The 18,340-nt window shown below is 40.9% G+C and overlaps 1 long non-coding RNA gene across 1 annotated transcript; it reads left to right on the top strand.

Moving 5' to 3' along the window:
• The first annotated feature begins 7,223 nt into the window (after nucleotides 1-7,223).
• LOC135498009 (uncharacterized) lies at nucleotides 7,224-17,136 on the top strand. Its single transcript, XR_010448987.1, has 5 exons — nucleotides 7,224-7,338; nucleotides 8,973-9,046; nucleotides 11,719-11,770; nucleotides 16,574-16,640; nucleotides 16,988-17,136. It is a non-coding gene; the product is annotated as an uncharacterized LOC135498009 (long non-coding RNA).
• Nucleotides 17,137-18,340: the final 1,204 nt, after the last annotated feature.

Raw genomic sequence — 18,340 nt, forward strand, 5'->3', positions numbered from 1 at the left:
TCCGTACGACTAGTCCCGAAGTTTTGGGGCGACCTCCACGCCGCCTATTATTATGTTCTGTCGTATCAGCACAGCCGCCGACTTTTTCAATGTTCTCGCCAATAGATAGATGACGTCAACAGTCGTTCTGAATTGAGGTAGATAGGGATCCTACCTTATTTGAGAAGGCTGATGTGAATACATCTGAAGATTTCGGCACAGTTGCAATCCGGGAAACGTGCTGCTCCCATTTCTACAAAATGAATCACGCGCACGCAGATTATAAGAAACCGCATTTTGAACAAAGTTTCATTTTTTGACGAAGAATGTGTTCTCTAATATGGCCTGACGCGATTTCGGATTTATTTTGAGGAATTTATGCGATGGGTTCCTATTTTAAGGGACGTTTAAAAATGTTGGCCTTTTCTACGAAAGCCCAGAAGGCTAATTCCAAATTCCAAATGCGAAATTCCAAATTCCAAATTCCAAATTCGACATAACCAGGTGACCTTAGCCTGGTACCGCCGGCCACGGTCTGAGGCGGTGTGGTATGAACTGACGGAGGCGCGGTTACACCGACCGTCTATAAATAGATAATGACGTCACACCACTGGGAAGACTGATCATAGATGCTTTTTTCGCTTTTATAACGCAGTTCTTCATGAATGATCAAATGATTGTTTTCCACAAAGCCCAATCAAAATGAACTGATGACAAAATGGATGAACAGCTGACGTTTGTTTAGCGCCGTCCTTTGATAATGGAGAGTTGGTCATAATGATACGTAAAAAACATTATCTCTAAAATTATTCTATGAAAAATACTTTGGTAAATATAAGTACACTTAAATAAGAAAATTATTAACAAGCAATACCCATGCACTCATCTCCATATAATACGATTTTGATATAAGCTATAAGGACGGTTAGAAATTACCGGATTTTAGGGGGGCAGAGACACGCTAGATTGGGTGTAACCTGGCCTCCGTCCGTCCATACCACAGCGCCTCAGTCGGTAACCAGGGTACCAGGCTGAGATCACGTGATTATGTCGAATTTGGAATTTGGAATTTCGCATTTCGAATTTGGAATTTGGAATTTCGCATTTCGAATTTGGAATGAGTGTTTATCCAGCCCAGGCATCATATAGATAGGTAATTAGCACTGATAAGATGTGTAAAATTACATTTCATCTAAATTAAGATTTGTTTTTTACATTGAGGGGATGCACATTGGCTATCTGATGAGAGTAAGACTGAATTTGAAATTTAGAATTTGGAATTTCGCATTTGGAATTTGGAATTTGGCATTTGGCATTTGGAATTTGGAATTTGGAATTCCGCATTTGGAATTTGGAATTTGGAATGAGCCTTCTGGGCTTTCGTAAGATTACGTTTCGATGTAATATGATTGCAAAGCGTTAGGTTGATATATACATGAAATGAAAAAATCACATTTATTCTCTCGGGCCCAATTATTTTGGTACCTTAAAGTTTTAAACAAGCCAAAATAAACGAGTGAATAAAACGTTCCATGGTGCAGCTTGCAAAACTTAAAATGAACCAAATTGAATGGGACTCTGTGAATGATGTTATGTTATTCCATCAATATACTTACCGAATCATGCAATGAATATTACATGTAAACTTGATCTTTCAGTTCAGGTTTAAAACGTATCGGTGCGGCCATCTGGATTTTTAGTTCTGAAGGTTCCTCATTCCGTGTGACTATTTTTTTAGTGCTGTTGCAAGGGTATAGTCTGTCTTGTCCCTTCTTTTGATCATGTCACCTCGATAACCAGGCGACTCCAATAGCTCCCAGCGAAGGACCGAGTAGGAAATACTTCAAAATACTCAATAGTAAATAAACTGAATACATACTTCATCATCATCATCATCATCATGTCCCGCAGCCATGCGGCCATTGGGGCGACAATAAGCTGTTAAAGATGCGACATCACACAGTTCTGTCCTCGGCGAGGGGTCTTCCATTCCAGTGCGTCACGTCATCCACCCGCTCTTTGGAAGGCCGCGATGGCGGCTACTTCTACTGAGCCCTGCAAGATGGTATGTGCTAGTGTTCCCTTGGCTCTCGTGGCATATGGCCGAACCACCTCAGCTTACATACTTATACAGGCGAAAATGACGATATTATTATAAGACAACTCTCGTTCGGGAACGAATGCAATTCTTCTGTATTGGGATATGCCGACTGTTCTAGTCAGACCTAAGCCAAGTGGAGCTCAGGCATGAAACATCTCAGTGTTTCCCATATTTCAGTGTTAACCTTTTTTTTCCCCTATTCACGACAACCATTCGATGTCTGATATATCATAGGGGAAAGTCTCTCTTACAGAAACACAGAAAATTATACCGAGTTTGGTCTCGAGAAGTAGGAAACAAGAAATGATGACCTGAGAATCTTCTTTTGGATAAAACCAGTTACTGCGTCTCCAGTATCCCTTGCCACTCCACGTCAAGACAACAATATTAGAACGAGAACATAAAATGTGGACTGAACAGTCGAACTTCGGTTCTATTGGACTGAAGAAAGTTTTCGCAGCCTGGTAAAACATGAGCCTCCTTGCGAGATCTCATGACGAGGCAACAATCCAACCGTTTATCAGGAATTGGCGCAGGCGCATATAATGACCTGGGACGAGGCTGTATATTGTTAACCATGATAAAAAGAAGAAGAGTACATGACCATGGACTAACACACAGAACACTTTATTGCTCCAAAGATGTCTTCATTCGTACAGACAAATGATATCAATAATAGTTTTGTAATATATGGAACCCTGTACGCAGATGGATTGGAGAACACAACTACTTTCCCGGTGCACAGGTCCAAAAAACACAATCTCCTCCGGGTCCACCATTTGACTCGTCGCAGTCGCTATGTTTATTGCAACTAAAACGCTTGCGGACTTTCGGGAACTCTTTGCTGAAAAAGGACAAATCAACGTTTAAGTCACAAGCCCCCCCCCCCCCAAGCTACGAACATCAGACTACGTTACAACCATTTTGGATTATAATCAACCACTACTATTGACAACCAAGGATCAAACCGTAAATTGCATGCTGCATGATCATTTGGTATGTGACGTCAAAGAGCGCAGTATTTTTAAACTGACCTGACGTCAGCGTTTTTCTGTTCAAGACCACGTGTTTGACCTCCAATAAAGCAAGGATGACATGACATAACAATGTATGTTGGTTGCCAGTGGTACTATCACAAAATGTCCACGTTTCTTCGTGGCGACATGTATATCATGCAGAAATATATGATCACGATTGCGAAGATTGAAAAAGGATTCAATTAAACGTGCAGTGCTTTCGCAAGCTCTCATTGATACTTCCTGGCCTATTGACTTTCTAGGGTGAGGTGGGAAAGCCTGCAGTGAGGGTAGGTGATAAAGTATGGAATTAGTGAAACCTTGGAAACACTGATAAACCTTGGAAACACTCCTTAAAATGCATAAAATTATGAAATAATGCCATTCGAACCTAACGTGGTTACGAATCAACATTTGGAGCTTATTCTTACATGATCAGATCGGAATTTTATGGTAATTTAGAAATCTGTCGCATATCCGATTCAATAGTCTATATTTTAGAACAACCCAGTTGTACCTCGCCTCCAGTGTACAGTACTGATCTCCCTAATATGGGAAGACACGCCCACCACACACCCATAATATGGACCAATACCATCCATGCAATGTAATTCAGGTTATCGCATCCGATCCGTGCGTACAGACAGCGTACAGGTCATGAGGTGCATCATCAGCCATGCTGCCATGGCCATGGCCATGTCTTGCTTTTCGATCAGACAAGTTGCTTGGGAAGTTGGGGGCCTGTCATGCATTATGCATGGATAAGGTTGACGACTATGTCTAGGCCTAATTGTCTATGATTGACTGATATTTTATAACAAACGATGAATAAAAGAAGCCTAGTCATGTATGTTTATTACCGAAGTTTGCGGACGAAAATTTCCTTCGCCGTGAGCGATTTCTTACATCTTCCAGTACGCATCGAGGGATGCAGAGATCTTTGTGACGTCACCAGTTCTAAGCGGTTTTTTTATTCACGTGTGTGTTTGTCCTATGATCTCGTCCATCTAGTACCGAGCATGATACTTTATCGTCTATGGAATACAAAACAATCATAAAAACTAATTTTTGCTTCCATTGAAGAGAAATAAAATATTTTAACGACCACAGCGCATTGCCAATTGATGACGTCATCCTCCACATTAAAAATGTTGGCTTCTGAACTAACTGGCAAATTGCTATCAATAAAGTCAGCTGGGACGAGACTGTCAGTTGGGAGGGTATAAATCGTGGAAGGAACGCACCCGATTTCCCGCGCTATTTGCACAGTGATTCCATGGTTTACATTGAATATTACAAGGTTTATCAGTGTTTCCAAGGTTTCACTAATTCCATACTTTATCAACTACCTGCAGTGAGAGGTAAATATAACGTTGACAGCTCCTGTCACGTTATTATTCGTATTTACCTATGTCACTTACGTCAATGTTCATGCCGGTCATTCTCACGACTCGATATGGCTTTTCAGTTGCTTATTGTTTACTGTCCAATCACCTTCATTGATCTACACCTGGTCCTGAGTCCTTGAAGTGTTCTACAATAAGTCCACTTGTTCTCCATCAGGGCGAATGTCCGCTTGGTGATGTCACCACTGCATTAACCCCCTGTCTGGGAAAGTATGTAGCGGTGGGATTATTCCTACTAGTAGGCCAAGCGAGTGGGAAGTTCCCTAGCTTAGTTGGTAGAGTGATGGCCTTGACACCCCAGAGAGGTCACGGTTCAATCCCCGGCATGGCCTAGGTTTTTTTTCTCTGTTATATTAGGCCTAACGTGGTAAAAGGGTACTATCCAGATTCTGGACGTTTGTTTGGATGATAAATAACCATTTGTACCTCAGATGAGCCCGGTTGTGAGGACACTACGTTCCCGGACAGGCGAGTATGTAGTGATGTCATAATTCCTACAGCTCAAGCGAGAGGGAAATTACCTTCTTCTCGAAGCCAGTCAGTTTTCTCATCATCCACAAGTACTGCAGCTTCACCGGGCACTGGACATTTTGGGATCCTATAATCATAGAGGATGTGTCGATCATTCCTTTCATAAAGAGCTTTAGTGCTTTGCACTACGTATTTACTAATTATAGTCAACAATTCCGGCTAGGCCTGCAACTTATCAAATCCCTGAATCATATCGGGTGATCTAAAATACGCCCCATTTAAAAGTCTGATTAAGCAGTCAGTTTTGCATCAATAGCTTTGAAATTCAGCCCTGATCTAGCATCGGATATCTCAAGTAAGCTAATAAAATTTGCTAGGCCCTATCTTACTTGTACGGTACTGATGTCAAGAATGCAAGTCCAAAAATGCAATATCAGTGGATATGGAAAACTGCCTTATTTGAGCAGCCATTCAACGTAGTTAACTTTTTGGCTCAACGTAGGGGAGTCATACCGTCGTCGTCGTCGTCATCGTCGTCTGTATCCTGTTTCAAAAACAGTGGCATGGTTCTTAAACGATAGGACTATGAACTTGAAACTTTGTACACCGGGCCCCCAGGTCAGGTGACACTGAATTTCGGTCGGATCTGATTTTTAACTTGGCCACCAGGAGGCCAAAAGTGGAAAGCTAAGACGTGTGATATCTCTGTTTTAAGTGAGTCGTTTTCGATAAAATTATTTTGGTATGTTCTAGCAAGGCTACATCACATATCATACGGGTTTTTGATTTGACTTACATTTAATTTTCGTTTGTGATTCACAGTTACTGGACACTTTAAAAATGGTATTCAATCAATTCGTGGGAAATAGTATGTGATGACGACAGAGTAAACTTTGAACAAATTTAAAAACAATAGTTTCATGTCACTGAGATCTTGGATCAACAAGCAAACATTGTCTACAAGCAAACATTTACAAACACTCATTGCTTAACACTCAATCAAACCCTGCACATCAAACATAATGCAGGTTGCCTTATGTGACGTTCAATACCTTATCAGTCCTGTAGACTATGCTCAGTCTTGTAGAATCTAGTCAGTTGTTTTGTCAGGTTTTAGTCTCGTCGACAGACGCTTTAGAGTGTGGTACAACATGGGCGACATGTGAATCGGACTGCAGCAGTCGGCTGCCCTGTCACCTCCTATTCTAGATAAGTATCAGCAAGTTTCACAAAAAAAGGAAAAATTCAAAATCAGACTGAATTGTGACCCGTCACAGCAAAACCAGTCGCATGTCGCACATTAGATGAGCCTAAATGACACCAGGAGATAATAGAAGAAATTGATGTGCTCATATTTCACAAAAGGCAGACAACAGTGAAATGAAGAAATAGTCCGTCTCGATCAACCTGTCAAGCTCAGAGCGATATGCGCCTGGTTTTGCTGTGACGGGTCACATATGCGTCAACCTTTTCATAAACCACGGGCGTGTGCCGAAGTGTGTCAAATAATGATTTATTATGTAAAATTTTGCTCTGAACCAATAGGACCTTGCAATCCAGACTGATCACAACGTCCACCCGCCCCCGCCAAGAAATTTTACTTTTTATAACTTACTGTGACGACTTTCAATCCTTAAATGTATATATACGAGAAAATCTCAAATTCGCGGGATAGTGATAAACGCAATACACCCTTTTTCAAAGAGATCACTCGTTCAGTCGTTCAAAATGCGCTTTGAAACAATATCATCATAGCTTTAAGCCTGTACATTCTGGTTTAAGTTCAGCTACATGAAGAAGCATCACATGTCCAAGCTGCATGTTTGAATTTCAGAACAAGCATCCATATTTCGCCATTTCTCTAATCCAGCTATTAAGTTACCAATTTATTCCTTGGTGGAGAGAAGCATGGTTATCAGTGCCTTGCTAAAGGACAGAAAGATGAAAGAGTAGTGAACCAGATTTGGGGTCGAACTCACGACTGTGGTAGGCACTCTTTGAACCTGCGCCACCCTTCTTCATTTCGTCTTAGCGAGTCAAAGAAAAGAGCGAATAATGGAAGACTGGGGGCAAAACAGCAGACGTTGCTTTCACAGTTTGAAGAGAGCGCAAGCATGGTGGGAAGGGTGCAAAATGCACACGGGCCGGTCCCATGTCGTCATTTTACAGCCGGTGAGTGAATCAGCGAGATGGACACCTATTCCACAGTCATTGGTAGATGAATCGGAGGTTCTATGACGTCGAATCCATTGACTTCTTGCGACCAACTCCCTTCGAGGTTCTTCACGTGACGTCACGTAAAAGAACATCTATAAGTGATCTCTCCATCTTGCGTCTGCACATTCTGTGTCCTGCCAGCAACAAGGTAAGTTCTCCCTAAATTTCATAAGAGTGTCTAGAGCTCGTTTCGATATTCAGCGGGTCACTTTTTACTGCACAAAATATTGGGCTAGGGGGAAGCAGTTTCATGAAAATTTTCGTAAAAAATAAAATGTGGCGTAATTGTTAAACGAATTCCAAAATGCATATTTCTAACACAATTTGGCTACATTTGACAAATTGTTCTGTAAATAGTTCACAAATGAATTGTGATCAACATACCACACAAATGGTATGTCATAAGTCGGTTTAATGCTTAGAGTATTCAACATTTAAGGTCTCAGAGGCAAGAAGCCTTCCATCAGTCCAGGCTTACACTGTATTTTCTAATAGCTCATGCAAGATATCAGTACTGTACTGTGTGTCCAACTCCACATCTTTTTTTTCGTTTAATCTTTTCACGTCAAAAAGTATATCCTTCTTGCACGTCTAGAGTACCAATGGTGATTTTGATACATTAATAAATCCGTTAGTGTTCTCTTGGCCAATTACTAGTAAATTTGATGAAAAAAAGTACGATTTAGATTTTAAAATAACCAATAACTTTGAACCAACTGATCCTTATCCATGTGATATCATCATGTGTATTTTTAATTTGTCGCTGGCAAGATGTCTACGATTGAATATTCTGTGCGAGTAAGGTCTTCATTTGCCTGCCCCGACTCACCACACAACAACATGCAGACAGTCACTGGTAACTACATTCAGGCGTCCAACTGATGTTATAATAATCACCCCGGAGAATCAAAATCCTGAACTCCGGGCATTACATCCAAATCCAGGTTCCGAGTCATCTCATATTATTCCTGAGTGCCAAGTCCCTCGATCGTGCGTCCAGGAAAACCGCACTTCCTTGCTGCTAAAGATGCGATAAAGTTATGATTCAAGGCATTCGGATTGTGGGATCTTGGGGAACACGATCGTTGAAGTTTCACATTAAAGGTTCCGTCCGATTGGCTGCATGCAATAAGTGAAAAGCTTTATCTTGTTAATGCTTGCTTTACGATATTTTGCTTCGTCACACCGCCCAAACAGAGATATTGTGCTTGAAGTCAGTCCATAGCAGGCCAAAAGCTCAACATGTAGATCCGAATGTACGCGTCAGTTAAAACCACCATATTTAGGTATGCCGTGGACAATCCATTTGCGATGAAACCATTTTGGGCTTGGAACTCAGGAATACCAGATGACTCGGAACCTGGACTTGGCACACAATGCCCGGAGTCCCTGCGGTGCGTCCCTTTGGCTCGGTCAAAGGAATACCAACCATTCATTAGAATTATAAGGCTGTCCTAAAAAAAAGGCATGATAAAAGCTACCTCAAACGCTGCTAAATGCCATAACCTAAAAATGTATCTTCTATTGATATGCCCTGCTTGTAAAGTGACCGTCATCAAGTTGTTTAAGCGTTCATACATGGAACTATACTTATGATACAGGCGCCAGATCAACTGCCATGGTCACTCTCACCCTTAAGTGACCGTCTTACAGTGCAGAGTTGCCGATTGATTGTTTGGTTCGAATCTCTTCCCAGCCAATTTGTAAGTGTTCAATTAAATTTGTAACTTTTTCATTTACATCACTATTTAGTGTCTAGCAACGAGTGTTTCTCTTTTTCAGACTAGAAAAAATGAAGTTCTCTGCTATTTTCCTTTTGGCTGTCATAACCCTGGTCACCATGATGACGGTTGCCGGTAAGTCATCGAACACTAGGCGAGTTTCAAAAAGTAAAATCTATCAAACACTTTTATTTCACACTTTAATGAGTATGTGAAAAAAACATTTTCAACTGATATCTTTGAACATTAATTGTGTCTTGTATAGCTGTTGATGAGTACAATAAAACGTACGGGCATAAACGATTTTAACCATACAGATCCTGAGTACGGTAAGTGTTCTTTCCTAGGACGGAACAATAGATTTCAAGCGAAAACCTACAAACGTTTGCTCATGAAGTCCTCACAAAAGCAACGCAACATCCCGATTAGATAAAGACATCTGTTGTTCTTAAGAATGCATACCTCTATTTATCACTGCTGTAATATATGTACATGTACATTTCTGACATTTACTTTTAAAACCTCAGTGTTCGCCAAATTTATAGCAGTTAATGGCCGCATTTGAAAAACGTCCCTTTTCGCATTGTTCTGTTCCTGCTGTACAAATACTGTTGTTCTGAAACTAAATTTTCTCAACTACCATAATAGAAGAACGATTTCATTCATCTGAAACTTGCATTAAGGAATACGTTGTTAGGTTACACTAACATTTAATCGGCAGACACGTCGATTAAAGGGCTGCGCATCTACCTAAACTTTAGGTTAATCTTCCTACCTTGAACTCATCTTGGCTGGCTTAACTAGAGAAAAATCCGCAGAGAAAGATTTATCTGCCAGCAGAAGTGAAAATCAGCATATCCGACGTAGTATTACCGCTGATAACCGTGTAAAGAAGAATTCCTGCACGAATGCTACGGTGGCTTGGAAAGGACATGGTGATTTTTTTTCAGTGACGAAGGTTTTTTTTATCTCAGGCGCCTGACTTATAACTCAGTCACCTGACTTAGTTGCTCAGTCGCCTGACTTACGAAATGACGAAGTTTTGTTTTATCTCAGGCGCCTGAGTTACTAAGTCAGGCGTCTGATAAAAAAACCCTCGTCATTGAAAAAAAAATCAACATGTCTTTTCCCAGCCGCCGTAGAATGCAGACATGTATATATTAAAAACATTGATTCATGGATCGAGGCCAGCTCGAAAGAGTTTAACAAAAACCGAGTACCTTTCACGTTTGAAAACTAATGTAAAGTAATGCATTATGCGGGGCTACTATTAATAGCGATCGGCTTCTGTCTTTTTGTGCAACTTTGCAAAAACTACTGAACAAAGTCTACATAAATAATGTTGAGGTAAACCTAGTAACTTCATTTGTTTTCAGTTTTTTATAAAAGCTACTGAACAAAAACTTATAATTCAAAGTATAAACTTGTAATGTCATCAATATATACAACTTCATACAGCTTTGCTTCGTAAAAAAACTTGGTCCAATAGCTGTTCGCGCCTAAATTGTGAATTGACTGACTCTAGTCAGAAAAGTAGTTAAGCTTATAGTGAATGACCAGTGAATTGTTACCTTAATTCATAATGTGTATAGGAATGAAACTGATTTCTTTTGTTGGATTTGGGTGTAACCCGTTTGTGTATATGTTAGTTGTTGTGTTTAGAAATTGTTAGTCTTGTTCCAGCTGTGCCATAGTGTAGAATGTTTTTTTGTGCAGTTGCAATATATATGATTTTATCTTGAAGAATATACAGTCCTATTTTGTGAACTATCGTTATTTATCAACTATTTCGAAACCCAGAAGTATTAAGGTAGCAGGAAGGGTTGGGCGTTTGTGGTTTCTGAGTCTGAGGGGGTTGGTGTCTGTTGACTGTGCTTTAAGAGAGACCAGGCATGGCGCCAGTCCCTCTTAAAGCACAGTCAACAGGCATGGCGCCAGTCTCTCTTAGCACAGTCAACAGGCATTTGGTCTCAGTATTTGGGTAAGTACAGAATCAAGGCAGCTCAGAGAGCAATGATTGAACGATGCTGTGGACAAGTCCAAGGATACTGCATCAGTCACGACCAACTTCTCATCAGAAAGCGTCACCACCAGCATATTCAATGTTCAGTTCCAACCTGTACCAGTCCAATGCACGCCTGTCATGGTCAGCAGTGGTCAGCTTAGCGCGATATGGAACATTCTTCCGAAACTCAAGCGAGGGAAGTCTGCTCATTAGCATATCTCGCGCACTGTTCCTTCTTGTCAAACATCGTAGTGAAATCGTAATGGAAAACGTCTGGCATTGCGCCAGACATTGAGACTAATAAGTGAAGAACTAATAGGTAAAGAGACTCCGGTGACGTACACATATATTTTATACAATCAAAAATGCCCTCAAAAGAGAACATGGAATGATTATTTTATTGATATTTCCTACTATATACCTTCCAATAATCACTTTATACAAATAGATCGGCGTTAGGTCGCATGCTTTTCTTTCCTGGTGACACTATAAAGCAAAATAGTTGCAACCCCGTAAATGCGCTATAAGTCCAATAATAAGTGACGGTGACCCGTTATAAATGTTTCGCCAGCTTCGCTTTTTTGCCGCTACGCGGCGCTTTGGGCCCTTGCGTCGAGCCCATTCAATAGCATAATGAGAGATGAATCAAATTTTCGTAATTTTCTCGAAAATTGACAAAGATGATTGCTCCAAACATTTTAACAATCACATACCAGTATTTTTCCTAAACGCTCAAACGCTCATGAGTGTTTTTTACTAAATTCCTTATCGGGTGAGACTAATGCATTTTGTTCTGTTTCAGAAGCATTCCCGGCCGCTGATGATGCCGAATCCCTCGTAAAACGAGAGTGGTCGTGAGTACACTATTATACCATCTTAGTCAATTATGCAATCATTATCTGGCATAGTGTTCTCAGTATTAAAACAACCTGGAAAACACACGAGATCTTTGGTAAATCTTTCTAAGGGTCACATCCATGAATTTGTTGTCTAAAATGTCGGGTAAGTTCACATACATGTTTCCTCACGTATACCGTCTTCCTATACCGCTAAGACAAAATAACAGTGTCCATACATTGGGTGGGGTATGTAATAGGGCTCACCACATGCGGAGCAGTTTTTCTTTGCCCACGTGATGAATGGGCATTGTCCATTTGCTCCGCCTCGGTTACACCATGAATAAAGACCAAACACGATTGTCTGTTAATACAATCCATTCAATTCATTTAAAATCCCATCAACCAATGGTAGTTGACTGCAAGTAGAGGTTGTCTCTGGTCTGTGCCACGATCTGAGTTAATCAGCCCAATCCACTAGGCCTAACCTTTGTATTAGGTAGGCGAGGTATTCATCACTTCGGGGCTCTTAAATATGGTGCCCAAAGACGGTATACGTGAGGAAACGGTAGTTGATAAAACTTGGAATCAGTGAAACCATGTAACCTGTGCTAAACCATGGAATCAGTCCTAAAATTGCATAAAAACATGAAATAATGCCATTGGAACCTAAGGTGGTTACGAATCAATATTTGGAGCTTATTTTTACATGATCAGATCAGAATTTGACGGTAGTTTAGAAATCAGTCGCATTTCCGATTCAACAATCTATATTTTAGAACAACCCAGAAGTATTAAGGTAGCAGGAAGGGTTGGGCGTTTGTGGTTTCTGAGTCTGAGTGGGTTGGTGTCTGTTGACTGTGCTTTACGAGAGACTAGGCATGGCGCCAGTCTCTCTTAAAGCACAGTCAACAGGCATTTGGTGTCAGTATTTGGGTAAGTACAGAATCAAGGCAGCTCAGAGAGCAATGATTGAACGATGCTGTGGACAAGTCCAAGGATACTGCATCAGTCACGACCAACTTCTCATCAGAAAGCGTCACCACTGTTGAAGTGAGCTGCACTGCTCCACCTTCAAACTAAGACGAGTTCTTGTCCTTTCCCAGACCGATGGAAGATCTGGGACGAACTAACAATGCAGCAGGAGTGAACAGCCTCTAGTTTATTGAAAACAAGAACTTGGATTGATGATGAGTCGGACTATCTAGTATCGAGCCGGAAATCCGTACCTTCCACTTAATTGGACAGCTATTCCAGAACTGTCTGAAACATGTTAAAATACACGTACATATAATATTAGATCGCCTAGCAACTGCTCACAAACAAATGGTCAAAGCGTAATAATTAATGACATTATCTGGCTAGGCCTATGCTGTACTTATACATTACGCCTTGAGAATGTATGCATGCACGTGTACACTTTGTATATACGAGGACTACTGGGAGGCCTAATGTTGTTGACTTGACATAAGAACGTCGGAACTACACACCCAATATTATAATATTACAGAGCAGGTCTCTGTAACACCACCAGCATATTCAATGTTCAGTTCCAACCTGTACCAGTCCAATGCACGCCTGTCATGGTCAGCAGTGGTCAGCTTAGCGCGATATGGAACATTCTTCCGAAACTCAAGCGAGGGAAGTCTGCTCATTAGCATATCTCGCGCACTGCTCCTTCTTGTCAAACATCTTAGTGAAATCGTAATGGAAAACGTCTGGCTTTGCGCCAGACATTGAGACTAATAAGCGAAGAACTAATAGGTGAAGAAGTTCTACTTGCGCGAGACTGCTGTGATAAAATTATCATTGCAGAGACTCCGGTGACGTACACATATATTTTTTACAATCAAAAATGCCCTCAAAAGACGACATGGAATGATTATTTTATTGATATTTCCTATTATATACCTTCCAATTATCACTTGATACAAACAGATCGGCGTTAGGTCGCATGCTTTTCTTTCCTGGTTACACTATAAAGCAAAATAGTTGCAACCCCGTAAATGCGCTATAAGTCCAATAATAAGTGACGGTGACCCGTTATAAATGTTTCGCCAGCTTCGCTTTTTTGCCGCTACGCGGCGCTTTGGGCCCTTGCGTCCAGTCATACCTCGCCTCCAGTGTACATTACTGATCTCCCAAATATGGGCATGCACGTCACGACACGCCCACCACGCACCCATAATATGCACCAATCAGCGCTCCGCTTACTACGCCACCACACGGGGCCTAATTGAACTACGGAGCGGTGTGATCATACAGGATTGAGTACATCATGCAGTACCGGCTGGCACTTATCCGTACATAATCTTAAGCATGACAAGAAACGTATAAGAGGATTTATTACCGAAGGTTTTAGCCGGGTTTGGAGATGAAAAATGAGAACGAATTCACGGTGAGCGATTTCGTACATTTTCATGTACACATCGGGATGTAGAGATATTTTCGTGATGTCACCAGTTCTAAGCGGACACATTTTTTAGTGATTCCCGAGTGCATGTTTGTCCTATCTACCAAGCTTAATCAGAGCATCATATATACAAAATGATTCTTCTAATAAAAACGTATTATTTTAGTATATGGAATACAAAACAATCACAAAACCTTTCTTTTGCTTTCATTGAAAGAAATCATTAGATATTTGCAATTGCAATTGAATATAAGTTTTTTTTAACGACAACAACGCATTTCAAATGCATTCCATGATGACGTCATCCTCCACAAAAAGGTGGTTTCTGGAACTACTGGCAAATTGCTATCAATAAAGTCAGCTGGGACGAGATTGGCAGTTGGAAGGGTAATATGTAAAGTCAAGGACTTGGTGAGCCCCCCTTTAGGTCGGGGGAGCACCCCCGAACCCCCCTACGATAGCGTAACGTTTTTACCCAGTACAATGGAGGGGAAACCCCCCCCCCCCCCCCCCCCCCCCAAACCCCCCATGTTGGGACCATCCATAGTTCCTTCCGACACATTTTTGTTTTGGTAATGTAATACATTGTGATTATCCTTATTCACGGGAATCGGGCGTTTCCAGTGATATACGACACAAATGGGTTGTCCTCATGAATTCACTTTGGAAACGCATTTTAAAATAGATGTTACGTCATCATCGCGTACATTTGGGAAAAACTCCCTAACGAGACCGGAGCAGACGGCTGAAAGTAGTTTATTTATTGGCCGCTAGGGTGCAGAATGTCGCTCACCCGAATTTTTCACGCAACTATAGCTAAATAGAGCTAGTTCTAGTTTGTGATTCATTTTTATACTTCAGATTTGGGCAGTAGACCAAAATAACTTAGTCGTCAGTGTGGTTTTAAGCTGGAAAAACGTATTTGTTTTTCTTAAAGTGCCTTTTTTGGACGGGTGTGTGCGATTGTTTTGTTTATGTCACGTGACCTCGACAATGTCGACACAAAATTGAAATAAACCACCCTTTTCTGTCATTATTTAGGACGGATATTTCTCTAATAAAAATATTAATATAATTGGCCAATTTCTTAGGCATATGTAGCGAATTCCCATGAAGATTTAAATTAATTTAAATTTAATTTAAATTAATTTCAACCAATGGGATAGCAACCACCACCGGAAGATCGCGGAGAAATCGTAAACTCAACGGAGTTAATTCAGAAAAAAACCAAAAAAATTGTTTGTAGGATATACAATAGTTACTCTCTTTATTTCTCATCATTCATTATATACTCCCGCACACACGTGTATCTTAAGAGCCCCTCCTAAAGGGGGGCTTATAAATTGTGGAAGGAACGCACCCGATTTCACGCGGTTCTTGCACAGTGATTCCACGGTTTAGTACTGACTATTCCATGGTTTAGCACAGGTTACATGGTTTCACTGATTCCAAGTTTTATCAACTACCTGAGGAAACAGAGTAATACCCGGAAGTTTAAGGTGAAAGACGGGACCCGTCGTGGAGATCCGTGCATGATAATATATGCAAGTTCTATTGAATGCTTGTACCTTCGGAAAAGCATCCAATTGTCGATGAAAACTTAAATGTGTCATTGGCGTTTATCTCCAATTTGATATCACGAGCGGGCAATCATATGAAAAAAATATCGTCAACCGACATCAAGTCTTTCTTTTATGCATTCAACACCACTAGATGCTTCTTGATGAGCAACGATTCGCTACAATACAGGGGGTTATCCCCGACAATCAGCACCCGTGTGTAAAAGGCTCTGCCGCATGTGCCTACTAATATACTCTGGATTCTCAACAATGTGAGACCGGTTCATTAATTTGAGGTATGACCGCCCCCAGTATGATATATGTATGCATTGAACATGCCAAGGTCCCTCCATACTGAAAAACTTGTTGATCTTCAGGTTGTGGTATTGAGTGATTGACAGGGGTTGGCTTTGGGAATTAACTGATCATTAGTGACCTAACCACTGTCAGTGATGATAGTGTGGTGAATCTACGTCCCTGTCTATTAGCCTTGGTCTATTGGCAGTGAATCTTCAATAAAAAATAGCATTGATTAAGTGAAATCGTTATGGGACTGGCACTCTAAACTCTTTCCATGAGATTGATGCAAAGGCGAGTGACATGAACACTAGACAATATTGGTGTCGCCCACCCAGTGTCCATCCCGATTGAACAATGTTGAATTGCATCCATCGACAATCACTGACAATGCGCACAATATTAACGGGTGCTTGGTCTACCTATCCAGAAACGGTCTTATATCGATGAGTCTAGAGTAGCGACTACATTATCATTTAAATAAACTGTCTCTATCTATGTGGACATTGCATTATCGTTTTTAAACATTTGAATGCTTTTTCCCCTTTCCAGAAGATTCTTTAACACTCCCACCCTGAACAATATTGATAGGAACGTTGAGAAAATAATGAAAACAATAGTAAGCATTTTCAAACAAAGCATATTCGACCCGGATAATCAATTGGCCAACTTGGATAGAATCATCCATGCCCACCAACCGATCTCTGATATATACACTGCATCATCAATTACCGATGTACATTTGATATTAATTTAATAGCCACGCCGTTTGTTTTGGTGTTCGTGTGTTCAGTGATGCTGCGCATGGTACTTCATCACCACTGATGTGTGTGAATTTCTAGAGATTGAAACACATTTTGATTAACGTCACGTGCATCCATTGCATACCAAGTTCATGTACTTTCAGATGTTTGCAACCAAGATACAATATATTCTTCTTGAATGCGTTTTCTTTCTACCTTGCAGACTGGGGAGGGCAAGTAGCATTGATGTAGCCATTGTAGAAATGACGCAGACTGCCGTAATGTGCTTCTAGAAAATATTTCAAAATTCTTGTAGGAAGAAGTAGACGATGAAGTTCATGTGGTAAATATATGCACTTGGAGGCAAAACATCATGTGTCTTATTATTTGTTTATACTTTTGTATCCTAGAGACTGGCATAAAATGATCTACCCATATCGGTAGGTTTCGCCGGATCTAACGCCTGGGTGTATTATATTTCGACCTCTTTTTCATCTGTCAATTGCACTGAGAACATCGATAAAGAACTCCAAGGGTCTCATTGATCAAACTAAGGTCCCACTTATAGTGGAAAAAAATGTGATATCCTTTCCCAGCCACCGTACGTATGTACTGTATACTGGTTGTAATCCTGTGTTGCTGTCATGGATTGACAATGATACCATGCGTTCCCCTACATGATTTATTCTGACGAGTTTAGCACTCTGCCATTTACACATTAAGTGTGTAAAAACGCCATGACTGGTGCCGGCTGAGCACGGCTGAGCACGGCTGAGCAAGGTCGGTAAGAGGTTTGCCAACCATAGTTCTATATTGAAAACGCAATGAAATACGCTGGCTCGGAAGGACATCTGGTAATTCAATTTTACGAGGTATACATTCCATTCCGCCTCTCGATATACACCCTGAATTGCAGTAGGCTTACCTGATGGAGTCAGTTGTTGCTGGTTTTAAATCCTATTTGGATAACACTAGAGCCTGTCCCAAACTGACACTAGGGAATGGCTTAAAATATCTTAATGTTCGATTGTTAAAACCATCGAAGTGACCAGATGATCATTAACTTCCCAAACCCTTCAATATCGTGTGGTTCATGTGGAAGGGTTTTGCCATTACAAGCATTTGGTAAAGGACGTGAACGAGTACAGTCGTCAAACTACTGCGCTCAGATGATTCAGCATAAACGGTTGATCTTGAAAGGAGCTTCCCCATTCTCCAGGAAAGCCGCAAGTTCTTCAATATTTTGTCCAGTGGCAACAATTGGTATTGAAAACGAGTCGGAGTAATTCACCGAAGCTTATGATCACTCAGTATTAAATGGAGAGTTGTGAAGTGTTTCGTGGAGGAACCCTGAACCATAAAGTCACACCCAGGGATCCGGTTCGTACAAATCTCTCAGGGCGGTGCAACGTGTGTTTTCGAGTGTTTCCTCTCATTTGAAAAACAGGTTGACATCTTCTCGCTATTGAAAAGTTATGGTCTTTCTAGCTGGCTGTTGTATGGAAACACTGAAATATTGACACGTTTTTCTCGGGGAAAATGTCATAATTTTGGGTGTTCCAATAAAATAAGAACG

Source organism: Lineus longissimus, chromosome 13 (assembly GCF_910592395.1).
Source record: "Lineus longissimus chromosome 13, tnLinLong1.2, whole genome shotgun sequence".
In the NCBI taxonomy this organism is placed as follows: domain Eukaryota; kingdom Metazoa; phylum Nemertea; class Pilidiophora; order Heteronemertea; family Lineidae; genus Lineus; species Lineus longissimus.